This window comes from Lepisma saccharinum, chromosome 29 (assembly GCF_977018435.1).
Source record: "Lepisma saccharinum chromosome 29, izLepSacc3.1, whole genome shotgun sequence".
In the NCBI taxonomy this organism is placed as follows: Eukaryota; Metazoa; Arthropoda; class Insecta; order Zygentoma; family Lepismatidae; genus Lepisma; species Lepisma saccharinum.
Genome location: NC_139257.1, coordinates 49804663 through 49819261, shown reverse-complemented (window position 1 = coordinate 49819261; position 14599 = coordinate 49804663). Strand labels below are relative to the sequence as shown.

Here is a 14599-nt window from a genome sequence, read left to right as displayed (position 1 = left end):
AATTTAATCGTGGCCGCCATTCGCTCACCGACGAGATTCGCGAAGGTCGTCCAAAATCAGTTGTTGTTCAAGAAAACGTTGATGCTGTGCAAAACCTAATACTGCAAGATCGTCATGTGACATACTGTGAGATTGAGGCAACCATAGGCATTAGTTCCACCAGCATATATAAAATATTACATGATCATTTAGCTGTGAGAAAGGTATGTTCTCGTTGGATCCCACACAATTTGACAAAAACTCAAATAGACACTCGCGTCAATTGGTGCAAACAAATGCTCAATAAATACAATCGTGGTGCTTCAAAAGACGTATATAAGATTGTAACAGGTGACGAATCATGGATATATGCATACGAGCCGGAACGTAAACAGCAATCGACTGTATGGGTGTTTCAAGATGAACCCAATCCAACAAAAGTTGTTCGCGCTCGAAGCACATCGAAACAAATGGTCGCCTGTTTTTTCGGGAAAACTGGTCATGTGGCAACTGTGCCTTTAGAGGAACGTAGAACGGTCAACTCTGAATGGTACACAACAATTTGTTTGCCAGAGGTCTTCGGTCAAATACGGAAAACAAACAAACGCCGTCGGATCATTCTTTATCAAGACAATGCCAGCTGTCACACATCTCGTCTAACAACCGACTTTATGAACAGTCAAAAAATCGAATTGATGGGTCATCCGCCGTACAGTCCTGATTTGGCACCCAATGACTTCTTCTTGATCCCGAATGTCAAGAATAAATTGCGTGGACAAGGATTTTCGTCGGCGGAAGACGCCGTTGATGCGTTCAAAAACCATATTATGGAGGTGTCTCAAGAAAAACTGCTTTGACAAATGGTTCGAACGAATGCAAAAATGTATTGACCATAAAGGAGAATACTTCGAAAAACAATAAAGCAGTTTTCAATGCCAAATTCCTGTTTTTTCATTGTTAGGCTCAAAATATAAATAGTGACCCTCGTACTGCGCGCTGCTATGATTAATAGTTACCAGAACGGCGAATTTCAGGTTTTTCGCACATCCCACTATGGATCTGCAATTTTTAGATTCACAGATAAACAAGATGGGTCTCCTGAACGCATACGGTGAATGCTGCGCATGCGTCAATTGTGGGGAAAAAGGACAGCTTGCTGTGCGACGACATTAATGAGCATTTCTACATTCTAATTTTTTCATATAGAAGAAGTATTCATTTTAGACAAGAGCGCTCATCTACGCTGTTATTACATTTCTTGGATCTGAAGTGAAAGAAAGTAATAATTATTTTCCCACAATTGACGCATGCGTCACTTCAGATCCAAGAAATGTAATATAAGCTTAGTTGAGCGCTCTCGTCTAAAATAAATACTTCTCCTATATGAAGAAATTAGAATGTAGAAATGCTCATTAATGTACGCCTCTGAGATAAACCTTATAATTTTACCCCTGCCACAGATAAAATCACCCTAGCAGTTCCTTGTTGCTAGAGTTGCTTCGTTCTAGTTAATTATTAGTTAACCTAGTTCAAATGTTACTATACAATGCTGAATAATAGCGTTTATGCACTAAGTACCTCATGTGCACGGCTTGCGACCTTCCAACGTCTCACTTACGTAACACCAACCATGCCGTAGCCAATGAGCTGTGCAAACGACATCCGACAAACACGCGATGTGCTCTAGTCACTCAATTACAGGAAACAGACGTAAGGAAACACCTATTAGCAAAATGGGAGGCTTTGTCTGTGTTTACCCAGCCGTTCGTGCATGATTTACTACCCTCCGAAGGGCTGCGTACTTCAAGATCTGCTGCATAAATCAAGTTATGTCCCAATTTGCCTCGCTTGTTCGTTTTGCTTCATGATCCGTTGTTTTAAAGTTTTGCCATGCTCTTTGCACCGTGACCCACCCAATTTGCTTGCTTTGGTCTGTTGTTCGTTGTAAAGTGCGATGTAAAACCCTTTTGCATGCTCTTCTAAGCGTGAAGAAAGCAAACAGTTCAAGCCAGGTGTTATCCAACACTCAATCAGTTCAGGTCAGGGGTGTAGCATAAGCGGGGTTCTGGAGGGGCTAGTGGGGACCTGCCCCCGACTTAAAAAAGATTAAAAAATAACACATGATTAAGTTCAGTTACTACATTTTTGTTATGAAGCCATACCGCAAATCTTGACGTTTGGCTTGATGGCATGTGCGGTAATTGCGCCGCAATAGCGGGTCTTAGACGATTTGATTCATGTGTACAGTTTGAAGAAAGAAAAACGTAAAATGACTTTGTGTTGAGTGAACAGTTACTGCTGAGGCATCAAAAGAACTTTTCAATTTAATTTTTCTAAAATTTCTGAAGCTTACTATTGTACCGTAACTTTTTAAATTAATGCGAGTATTGTATCAATAAAAAAATAATGAAATGCAATAATCGTACTGTTTTGCTTCTTTTAAAACTGACAACCAATATACTAATTAATATTTCTTTAACATTTTCAAATCTAAAAGGCCTAGAACTCAGTGTTTTTAAGGTTTTTTATGTCCGGGGGAAGCCCTCCGGACCCCTTATAAACTAGGAGATATTCAATAACCCTCAGCTACATCATATGCTTCTCCCAGAGTCTGCCTCCCCCCCCCCCCCTAAGCAAAAGCTCAAACTCCGCCCATGGTGTGTAGGCAGGATTTTCTTCCTGATGGCACCAACCTTCGATTGCCTGTGTAGGATAATTGTTAGGAGAATATGGTACTGGGATAACATCTTGGAATGTATCTAGCTTTCAGGCCAAAGTGGGTTTATTTAAATCAGTTTTTCTTTTAATCTGGTGATCATTTAATGGTGTTTATTATGTTCAAAGAAAGGAAACAAAATATATATACTGATGGGGTGAAGCTCATGCGGAAGTAAATGTAATGTGTAAACACGCTTGATTTAAAATTCAATAATTTTCATAGACAAAAATTTTGTGTAGGATAATATACAAAATAATAATCATGTTAAACAGTAAATAGTGTCATTATCATTAAACTGCAAATAAACATTTAAGTTGATATTTTTCCAACTATTATTAAAAAAATTGCCAAAATTCAGCTACAAAGACTCAAAAAATATTTTAACCTATAGAAGAAAAGTTACTGAAATAATCATAGTTTCATTAACACACTCAACAAACATTTTCATAGTAGTATGCAGTATCAGAAACAGAAAAATGTATATCTACACATAATTTTTATAACACCATTAAGCCTTGTTTCCATGATATGAAAAACTCAATATGCTGACCAAGGCAGAAATTTATTTTATTATAAAACAAGCTAAACGTAACGTTTCAACCTTCTAGCAAGGTCTTCTTCAGACTCTGCACCAAGTACAAATGTAACAAGGTACAACACAGGACGATCCATATACACACAAACATTACTCCCCTCCAGACTATTAGAATGTTGTTCTGGAACATTTTAGCAGGTGGCTACTCTTTCTAAAACCTTCCTCCATTCTTTGTTTATCTTCAGTCCCCCATTCCAGTTCATTGTGTCTTCACCTTTCTTCTCTATTTCCTTGGCTTCCTTCCATTTTCTCACTAGCATTCTCTTCTCCCTTCCTATCTGCTTAGCCTCATCCCATTATGTTGTTATGCAACAAAAGAGTCATTGTACTACGTTAGTTTTTGTTTAGACACACACGCAGATCAAATTAATGTTAATTAAAATAATTATAGAAAACTAAATATTTACTGCCTTCAAATAAATTGAAGCAAATAAACCTCGATTATGCAACAAATGTTAAACAACGCATATTTTAATTTTTTAATTTTTGCTTGGTAAGTCCTTCGGGGGAGGGGTCCGGCCCCTTGGACCCCCCTTAAATACCTGCTTGATTCCAAGCCTAGACATAATCGAACTAATACTCTCTATGATTTTGGCATAATTTATTTATTAATATTAAATTTGAAGGGTACATGTTCATTTAACGCATATGGTTAAAAATATCACAAAGTTATTTACGAGTCAAATTGTTGAGATCGTGGCATCAACTTTTAGAAAACGAATTGACCAATCCACAGGCTCACGAAGGTTGAAATGTGTTTTCTTTGTTCACTTTTTAGTAACTTCTTACGATTTTTACACACTGAGTTGGTGTAAAATTTGTTAACTTGTTAATTTGTGAACATTTTTCTTTTGTCAAAATTGGTGAATTTTGTTTTGCGTTTGCTGATTTAGGCCATCACAGATCTAGGCTAGGGCGTCGGGAGGGAGGGGGTCGAATGGTCAATCCCCCCTCCCCCTTGGAACTTTACAGCCTTCATATCAAGTTGCAAGAAGTCAGCAAGCTTGTAGTTCAGTTAGTAAGCTTTCCAACGGAACCAGGAATTAGAAAATGATCTAAATCGAAGAACCAGTTTGTGTTTTCATAATGTATCACTTGAACTAAAGAACAACTAGTTTCAAATTTCCAAAATTAGAGTTTTATATGCTAGGTCACACACAGTGGCGGCGATTGGGTTCCAAAACTGGGGTGGGGGAAGAGATTATTTTCCCTTGGTAGATAAGGTTTAGCATAGTGCGGGAGCAAAATTTGCAAAAACAGGGAGGGCAACCTCCCCCCTCGCTCCCCCTAATCGCCGCCACTGGTCACACAATATAAACAATATGATTAAAATTTCTCCTAGCTTCTTCTTGAACGAGGTGTGTAAGAATTAATAACAAAATAGAATAACTATACATTTCAGCCCACTTACTGCATGATAATAATACAAAAAGAGTTGTGCTGGATATTCAATCATCTGGTGGATCGAGTGCAAAAGTCGCTCCAAGGATATAATAATAACAATATATTAATAATAATAGTGCTAATGATGATAATAATAATAGTAAATAATTATGTTATTATAATATTCATAAGCATGATATAATAAATTATTATTACTATTCAAGTTTTGTTGTTAATTTGACCCCCAAAATTTCTGGCGACGCCTATGGATGCCAGGTACTTGCCCCCCCCCCCCCCCCCCTTGGCACCCTGTGGTGGACGGCCTTGAGCACTACAAGGCCACGTCTGTTACTGAATCATCATTTCTCAGTACAAAGCCCACGCACAAGACATACCGCCAGCTCGAATTTCACACGTAATTCCAATAAATGCGAATGGCAGCCTTGTGTCATACAAAATGACCTTGACACTCACTGGTCGTTATGAGGAACTGAAGGCTTCTATTTCTCTGGCATTTCTTGCTTCTGGGTGAGAGAATTGGCAACACGGCTTGGAAAGTTGTGAACCCTGACAGGGAAGATGGACTCGCATAACACAACACCCCTCTATGTTCAGGTCAAAGAGCTTTCCTTTCGAAGAACCTGCACGCATAGGACAAGCGAGGGGCCACCCTCTTAGCAGTGACGTAATTTCCCCTTCTAGAAAAGGTCCAACGCGATTTGTTGCTTCACCTTCACCCGTCAGTCGGCGCGTGGTGTGGAACTGTGTTCCTGTGTATTTCGTGACTCGCAGCTGAGTTTGGCCGAAGCCATCTGCTCGCACAAGATGTTTCATTGTTCGTGAAAGTGAGGGTGCCATTCGAAAACTCAGTCTAAAAACACCTGTGTTTTCTTGTTTACTCCTGCTTCGCAAACGGCTAGACATGTTAACTGTGGAGAAGTGAGTGTTCGTAAGTGCAAAGTGAATTTCGGAAAGTTTAAACCGATAGTAACGTGATGACGAACGTCAACAAACTTTGCTTCAAAGGTAAGTACTACAGTTTACAGCAACACAACTTCTTGTAGATTGTACCCGAATTAAAAATCAACTGAGTATTGTGTATCCAATGCATTATCAGTCGGTTATGACACATGGGCGGAGTTTGAGCTCTTGTTTTGAGGGGGGGGCAGACTCTGGGAGAAGCAAATGATGTACCTGAGAATTATTGAATATCCCTTAGTTTATAAGGGTCCGGAGACCTTCCCCCGGAAATTAAAGAACAACAACCTAAAAACACTTGAGTTCTAGGCCTTTTAGATTTGAAAATGTTAAATTTCCTCGCTTAAGTAAACAAATATTAATTAGTATATTGGTTGTCAGTTCAAAAAGAAGCAAAACGCTACGATTATTGCATTTTGCATTTCATTAAATTTTTATTACAATACTCGTATTACTTTAGAAAAGTTACGGTAAGCTTCAGAAATTTTAGAATAATTAAATTGAAAAGTTATTTTGATACCTCAGCAGTAACTGTTGGCTCAACACAAAGTCATTTTACGTTTTTCTTTCTTCAAACTGTACACATCAATCAAATCGTCTAAGACCCGCTATTGCGGCGCAATTACCGCATTAAGTTGGAGGGTCAGTCCCCCCCTGGCCCCTCCAGAACTGCGCCTGTGTATCACAGCGTGCTACTGCTACGACGCCAGAGGCCCCCGGTTCGAATCCAGGTCTGAACGTGGATGTTCTTTTTAAGTGTTCCTTCGTCAATTTTATCATATCATCCCTCCTCCTCATCTCCGCGATTATTCAAGAGCGGCAGAAAAGTAAAATAAACCAGATAAAAATAATGATATAAAAAAAAACAATGCATTATCAATCAACGGTTACATCTGCGTTTGTTATGGCTTATAGGCTGAGCCAATCGTCCCCACCCCCTCCCCAGCTTTCAACATCCACTAAAAGAGCTGAAAACAGAATAATGTATTTTTCAAACCAAGCGTGGTGAAGGTGAAATAATTATCATTAGGGAGCGGAAGTTGATGAAATGTCATCTTTTCGGACACGATGCCCGTTAAATATACACAATATTACACTTTGTCTGGATCCCAAAAAAAGGTAACTTTAAAGTGCATTTTGCCAATTTTCAGGTTTTAGGTCATTTTCCCTGATTTTCGGAATTTTCCCGTCATTTTTCGCAATATTCGGTATATTGTTTCATCATATTTTGTTACTTCTTTAATTTTGGAAATATTCTTGAGCCTTTTTACCAAAGTGACCATAGGCCTATATACCGTATATCTCTCACAGGATTGCACTTTACGAGCAAATGAAATGCTGAACTGGTGACAGTTTTGTTGTGTCGGGGGCAAACTCAGATTAAAGATCAGATAAGGAGAGGCTGAAATACTCTGGCCAGACCCTGTTTCCATTGAAAATCCTCGTTGCATATTTTAATTGAATGTGCATGTGGTATCATTTGTGCATTTTGTTTCTTTTCAATTTTTAACCTTAAACTAACAAATGTAATGGTCATTTTTTAATTTTTTACGTCATTTTTTCCCATTTTTTTAGGACATTCTATAGGTCATATACCTATATTTTTTAGGTTATCAACTTCCGCTCCCTAATTATTATTAATATAGGCAGCACGTTACATCATAACTTATTTCTGCTTGCACAATTGTGATTATTTTTATGGCCTGGCCACCTATTATAAAGGGATGATTTAAATGGTCTAAACCTCTCCCTGTGAAGATATATAGAATTGGTAGTTAAACTATAAAAATTGCCCCCTCCCCAAGAGAATCCTGCGTCATGAATCCCCCCTTTGGGCACACCGGCTACACTTCCACCTTTTATGTAAGCAATATATAGTACTGTAAACAGGAACCAAGCTGACATCCCTTTTTTAGAAACAAGATAGATATTTTGCAAAAATAAGGTCCAGAGCTGTAATAAATGGTTATTATTGCGTGTCGTTATTATAATTCCTTCCATTGCCACGGTAAACTGAACGATCAACTATGAGGACTAAAGTGAATGAACAAATATTGATTCATTGAACTGTTGCTTTAAGTTCACTTTATGCACAGAAAGGCTAATCGGGACTGGACCTACAGTTTAAAGTGCGATCCGAACCACTGTGCCTTCCCCGGATATCGAACTCGGGACTCCTTGATTACGACGTTACCACTATGCCATCGAGGAGGACCTAAAAATAAACGAAGAAAGCAAAAACGGGCAAACAACATAGGACGTTTAGAACCTTTGACGTTTTTGAAATTGAAATTGAGCAAAAAGGGGGTTTAGGTAACACCAGAGGCGTCTCGTGAACGCATGCGGTGCATGCTGCGCATGCGTCGATTGTGGGAAAGAGGACAGCTTGCTCCGACGACATTCATGAGCATTTCTACATTCTAATTTCTTCATATAGGAGAAGTATTTATTTTACACGAGAGCGCTCAACTAAGCTTATATTACATATCTTGGATCTGAAGTGACGCATGCGTCAATTGTGGGAAAATAATTATTACTTTCTTTCACTTCAGATCCAAGAAATGTAGTTGAGCGCTCTCGTGTAAAATAAATACTTCTCCTATATGAAGAAATTAGAATGTAGAAATGCTCATTAATGTCGTCGCAGAGCAAGCTGTCCATTTTCCCACAATTGACGCATGCGTTCACGAGACGCCTCTGGGTAGAATAACAGACATTCCACTGCACACATGCCCACATTTAGTGGTATTTTAATGCCGGGGCATCCCCCTATAATTATTTCTTGAGGTTTTCTTTTGGCAGGATCATAGAGCCCTACGTCTATATATTATTATTGCGCTAGTTCAACTAGATTTCTGTCCACCGTGAAGACTATGTCCGTGGTACAGAAGAGCGGAACGAAAAATTCTTGGAATGTGGTGATTTGACACATTTAGGCCAAATCGTTGACATTCCATCCTTTTAAGAACTTGAGAGATATTATCAGGAACTTTTGAGAGCATTTCGTAATTATCATTACGGAACGGATTTTAAGGTGTGGCATCTTTTTTAAAAAAATAGCTGTTTTCATACCGATCGGTTGAGATATGTATTTTAGGACATGAAATAAAGTAAAATGAACACTTTGTTGCACCTTTTCTTGAGATTAGCACATTTATCCCCTTTTTACACCCTCTTTGATGCTTCAGCAGTGGGATCCGCAGCATTATGTTACTCCACCCCTTGATTGTAAGACGACTGGACTACAGGCAGTGATGTGCCGTAGACTATAAGTTTACGTCTACATGCGATGTCTACACGTAATCTACGCGTAGATTACATTGGGTTGTAGTTTACATAGACTACGTAGACAATCTAAAGTGCATTAAAATTAATTTTCAAGGGTTTCATGAAGGTTTTGATTGATTGATTGATTTAGTTTATTTTACTTCGCGTTTTGTGCCTCTTGGCTAATTTGCGAAGATGGGGATGAATGATGAAATGGATGAAAATGGACATTCACAAACAACCATACCCGACCGGGATTCGAACCCGGGACCCTTGGCGTCGCAGCGCGATGTGCTAACCACTCGGCCACAGGGTCGGGCGGTTTCGTGAAGGGAAAGTGACATTTTCAACTATATTGGTTCCTAACGAAATGGAAAGAATCCTATTTACAACAAAATTTATCTTCTCTTCTATTATCAACTATGGAAGAAGATAAATAGTATGCAAAAAGAACAACAGATGGCAGTCGTGAGGCAAGAGTGGTCTTCTTCCCATAAAACATTACAATATTTCCTATATTAGGTTTCTTCCTAGGTGAGAAATTGTTCGAATTTGGAAGAAAGAGTATGGAAAGTTCTCCTCACACATCAACAACTGACACGCAATATAATTTTATTTGAATTTCACGGCGCCCTTTGCTAAGTTATCTCCTTTCGCCATGTTGTTTACATAGAGTACGTAATCTACGTGTATAAAGTAGTCTAGGTGTAGAATGTAGACTATCGTTGTTTACGCGTAGACGCACATCACTGACTACAGGTCTTCATCTTGGTGAAGGAAAATGTACCTATCGCTTCTAACATACAACTATAGAGACAGTATAGCTCGCCGGTGATCTTTCGGCAAACAAGATAAAGATTATATGATTGACATTAGACTGGGCGTGAGTTATGTTTTGGACATAGATATCCTGTCTTGTCAATATTGGACTGTTGCCTAAAAGGTACAAGCGTGATGATATTGACATAGAGTATCACTATGCCCCTTCTTTTTGTTCTGAAATTGAACTTTAGTAGTTTTCTTTCTGAATTGGGGTTTCGGAACGAATGATACAGACTTACAGCAGCACCTCTTCCAATTCGTCATGTGAGAATCAAACGAGCGGAAGTCCAAAAAATGGTGTTTTCATCAGGGTTGATAGAGGTCCAGGAATTTTAAATAAATTCAATTCCGGTCCAGGAGAGAAAATCAGCAAGCCTAAACGCTTTCTGCATCGTAAAGAACCTTTTTATCTGTAAAGTATTTCAATTCGGTCCAGGAACCTTTCTTCCGGTTCAATTTAAATGCGGTCTAGGAATATTTTTTCAATGAAACAATATGCAACTTGGACCGAATTTAAATTGTGCGAGAGAGAAGGTTCCGATCCTGCAGCGTAACCCAGTAGAACCCATTAGAATTTATGGATTCCTGAACCTTTAACAACCCTGGTTTTCAGTTTTGTTTATAAATATAAACAAATCGGCATTTCTCCACTTGTAATTCTCAGCAGTAAGGTAGAGTCACGTATCTTTAATTTTTTAATTTTTTTAAGTCATCATATTCTTAACAATACATTATTTCATCTCCCCTATAAATTTGAGTTAGTCCCATATAACGAATTGTAATGGATATTACACATCAGAGGCGTATATTCCAGGCTATCTCGGCTACCTGCAAAGCCCTGGCTCAGAAGAGAAGATAAAATCGGTCGAAAAATGTGCATAAAATTGTTCATTTCAATAAGAAGATGATTGCATCTCACGAGTTGGCACACTTATTTCTTACAAGTTGTTACACTGATTTCGTAGGAGTTGGCAATATTGCCCGCAGGGGACTGTGTGACTTGAACTTGGCAGTCTTCCTTCTATGACGCCGTTATTGTTGCGAACTCATTGTTACCAGCGTGACATCTTCCCAACAATGGGGAATTTTGGAGCGAAACTGTTAGAGGAAAGGGCGTTGCTTTTTATTACAGAGAAATTCCCCTCTGCGCCAAGAACACCACTTTCCAATGATGATCGAAAAAGGCCTCCCCCCGCAAATATTTGTCCATTCGGATAGTATAATATGATAGCCCAAGTTTTGAACCTAGTGTACACTACTGTTACACATCTCAGTCGAAACTTGTGAAGATGTTTTTTGAGATCTTGGAAATTCGTGTCCGGCAGGAGTTCTTACTTGGTACTCTTGGCACACCTCTAAGGAGTTGCAACACAAGTAGCAACAAATGCTCTTCATATGTAAAGTAATCTTGGAAATCTTTAACAGCGATGTTTATCGTTGAATTAAAAATTAAAGTTTATCTCACGTAAGATCTGATAAGCAAATTACAAAGTTTAAGAGATCAGAAAATGTTGATCCGCTTCAAAGGTATTCATTTTTAAGTTCATAAGTTGATAGCTTTCACCACTTTCTTCAGAATATATGAAAATCGCGCCCATACAAAAGTCTGTGTAAATCGCCACCAGTTTAAAAATTATTCATTCCTAGCGACTACCTGGTCACCATGAGTCACGTTCCAATGCATTGGGATTTCCCCAGAGGCGTCTCCTGAACGCATGCGGTGAATGCTGCGCATGCGTCAATTGTGGGAAAAAGGAAAGCTTGCTCTGCGACGACATTCATGAGCATTTCTACATTCTAATTTCTTCATATAGGAGAAGTATTTATTTTACACGAGAGCGCTGAACTAAGCTTATATTACATTTCTTGGATCTGAAGTGACGCATGCGTCAATTGTGGGAAAATAATTATTACTTTCTTTCACTTCAGATCCAAGAAATGTAGTTCAGCGCTCTCGTGTAAAATAAATACTTCTCCTATATAAAGAAATTAGAATGTAGAAATGCTCATTAATGTCGTCGCAGAGCAAGCTGTCCTTTTTCCCACAATTGCCGCATGCGTTCAGGAGACGCCTCTGGATTTCCCCCCACTTTATCCTTTACAGCTTTCTATATATCACCCTTATTACTGCTCTAACTTTCCTAGTGTTCAGTTCAGTTAGTTCGCCTTGTGTGTTTATGTTGTTATATGTTCGATATGGAAGTGACAACGACCAGCCACGGTAAGCCATGTGCCCACTATGAAGGGTAGTCTTATATTGTAAAGAGAGCAAAGAAGACGGGACTGTGATTTGGCGTTGTTCAAAAGAGTTCAACCTAACCTAACTTACGAAGAGGACGGTGACATCAGAGCTTGCTTGAAAGCAATATCCTACATCCACAAACTTGAATAATTGGAGTAAAACTTGAGTTCATGGCCCTAAAGTTAAAGTATAGAAATAAAAATGTACATAATGTAAATAGTAATAAAAAAAAATCCAATATTGACGATGCCTATAACCTGATTTTTAACACGTCAAAATGACAAAAAATTACTTTTGCTATTTAGCCAGTTCAAAGCCTGGATAAAGTGTGATGGGAGTCAATTTTATTTGAAAAATTTGATTAATTGACAGGTAGGGATCGTACTGGGCGCAATTTTCGCTGGGCACGTTTTACAGGACACCCTTTCTTCAGATGTGACAACAATTCACATCTTCAGTATGTCTGAGTAGGGCAAGCTTAGATCCGTCGACAAATGTTTTGTGAGTTGGTAGACGTTATTGAAAAGTATACGGTGTGGTCTAGAGTGATGCATCGAGGTCTTTTTGCTCGATCGTCTAATAGTTCGCAAGTATGACGTTTGATGACTTTCGGAATCGACAGATTCTTCGCTCGAGCGGATAACACTCGAACATTCAAACGATCAGTATTCGCTCGAAACCCAGTAGTTCACGTGTAACCGTAATATTTCTGTAGTAGTGGCCCTCAAATATGGATCGTGAAGTGAAAGACGCAGTGAAATTGAAACTAAAGTGAACATCTTCATCATCTCCATGTTAAAATGTAATTTAGTCTATCTTACCAATACATAGCAATATATGAAAATGAATAGATGATTATGGGCTGAAACTACCTGGACGAATTTTTACATACATATTTGTACGGTTGTTGTCACATTGAAATGATATTTGATATTCTATATATTCGATCGAATTACGCTCGAGCGTGGGAGATTCGATCGAGTATTTTCGAGTGAAAGTTGTCCAATGCAGTACTCTAGTGTGGTCCATATAAGTACGAAAAAAATTACAATAAATATGGATGGGTAAACATAATGTAGAAATTAAAGTACATCAAACATCCGTGGCGGAGTGGTTAGCACAGCGCGCTACGACGCCAGGGATCCTAGGTTCGAATCCTCGCTTGGGAATGTCTCGTCGTCGCGATTAGCTTAAAGTGGCGGAAAAGGGCCGCTAAATGATAAAAATCAAGTTCCAGAAAGTGTTCTTGTAAGGGAGGCCAGGAATTTGGAAGGGGGTTCTTCCTTGAAGATATGAAAATGCGTTTTTTTTTATTATGTCGAAACAATCTCTAATATCAATAAAATGATGCAAAAAATATTGTCATGTTTTCATCTGTTGCAAACTGTAGAACATATTGAAATTTTTAATTTTTATTTTTATAATTGACACTATTTTTTCTCTTCTGTTCACTCACAACACTTCTCCAAGTCTTTGCGTGGAGGATTCCTGGGCTCTGCGGGCCCCATGTTATGAACCACTGGGGTAGAACATGAGCATCGAAGTTCGTTTTGACTTTGGTTCTCCACATCCATACGTCTGTTTTTACGCGGGGAAGAGAATACTAACAAGGGAGGTTATCTAAGTCTCCCCCTCCGATTTCCATGAAACGTGGCAGGTGTATAGAGGGGCCCAAAGGAAGAAATACTTGTTTTTTTTGTTTCAGCTAAAAAAAACTGTTCTAGGGCAACCAGTAGCGTACGCAGGATTTCATCAAGGGGGGGGGGGTATTTCGAAAACTTTCTACAAATTCACATTACCATTGTTTTATTATACTTTAATTAATTGATAATAATTAATTAATAATACTTACAATTAATTAATTAATTTGTTTAATTACTACTAATAATACTACTAATGCAGCTGCTGTTACTACTTATATTACTACTATTATTAAGTAGTAGAGATCTTCATAAATATATTTATGAAAGCAGTAGAACAAAATTACATTTTTTTTGTTTCTTTGTTACGAAAGGTGAGACATTCTAAGTGTGAAGAAAATCCATAAAAACAAGCAAATATATTAAATTTATTGAAATAATCAAAATATGAAACTCATTCAAGGAGCCGCGGTGGTCTAGTCTGACAACTTCGTGGGATATCCGGGTTCGATTCCCGAAATTGGTTGGAATTTATCCAGCCTTGTCTCCGCACCCAGCCTCATAGCAATGGGTACCTGAGAGCAACCCTGGGGGATGAAGGCTGCCGGAGCATGGTGCTGATCACATCCCCTGCAAAATGGGCGAGATCGAGAATGCGTGGACCCCAGCACACCACTACGTGTGCCTTCATGGCACGGTGCTATATGCACGGGGAAATTTACAAAACCTTTACCTATGGGACTCACCAAGGAAGATGATGAGGCGCGAGAGAATACATGTTGCCAAATTCCACTGAGTCTATGTTTTCGTTCAAAAGTAAGTTTATAGACATTCCAACACATTTATCACTTCTAGGTGATTCACAAAGCACTTCTTCAACATTATTTAATGATGTGGATGTAGACTCAGCATCACTTGAGAGTTCACAAGGGGATGTGAAATCAGTACCGGGAAGAACGTTTGCAATAAGGTCG

At 38.7% G+C, this 14599-nt stretch overlaps 1 protein-coding gene across 1 annotated transcript in view; it reads left to right on the top strand.

The window, feature by feature from the left end:
- Positions 1-5340: 5340 nt before the first annotated feature.
- Positions 5341-14599, top strand: part of LOC145981303 (inverted formin-2-like) — a 156729-nt gene continuing 147470 nt past the window's right edge. Inside the window, exon 1 of the mRNA XM_083114496.1 lies at positions 5341-5702. The gene's annotated coding sequence lies outside the window, so the exon portion shown is untranslated. The remainder of the gene's footprint in view (positions 5703-14599) is intronic.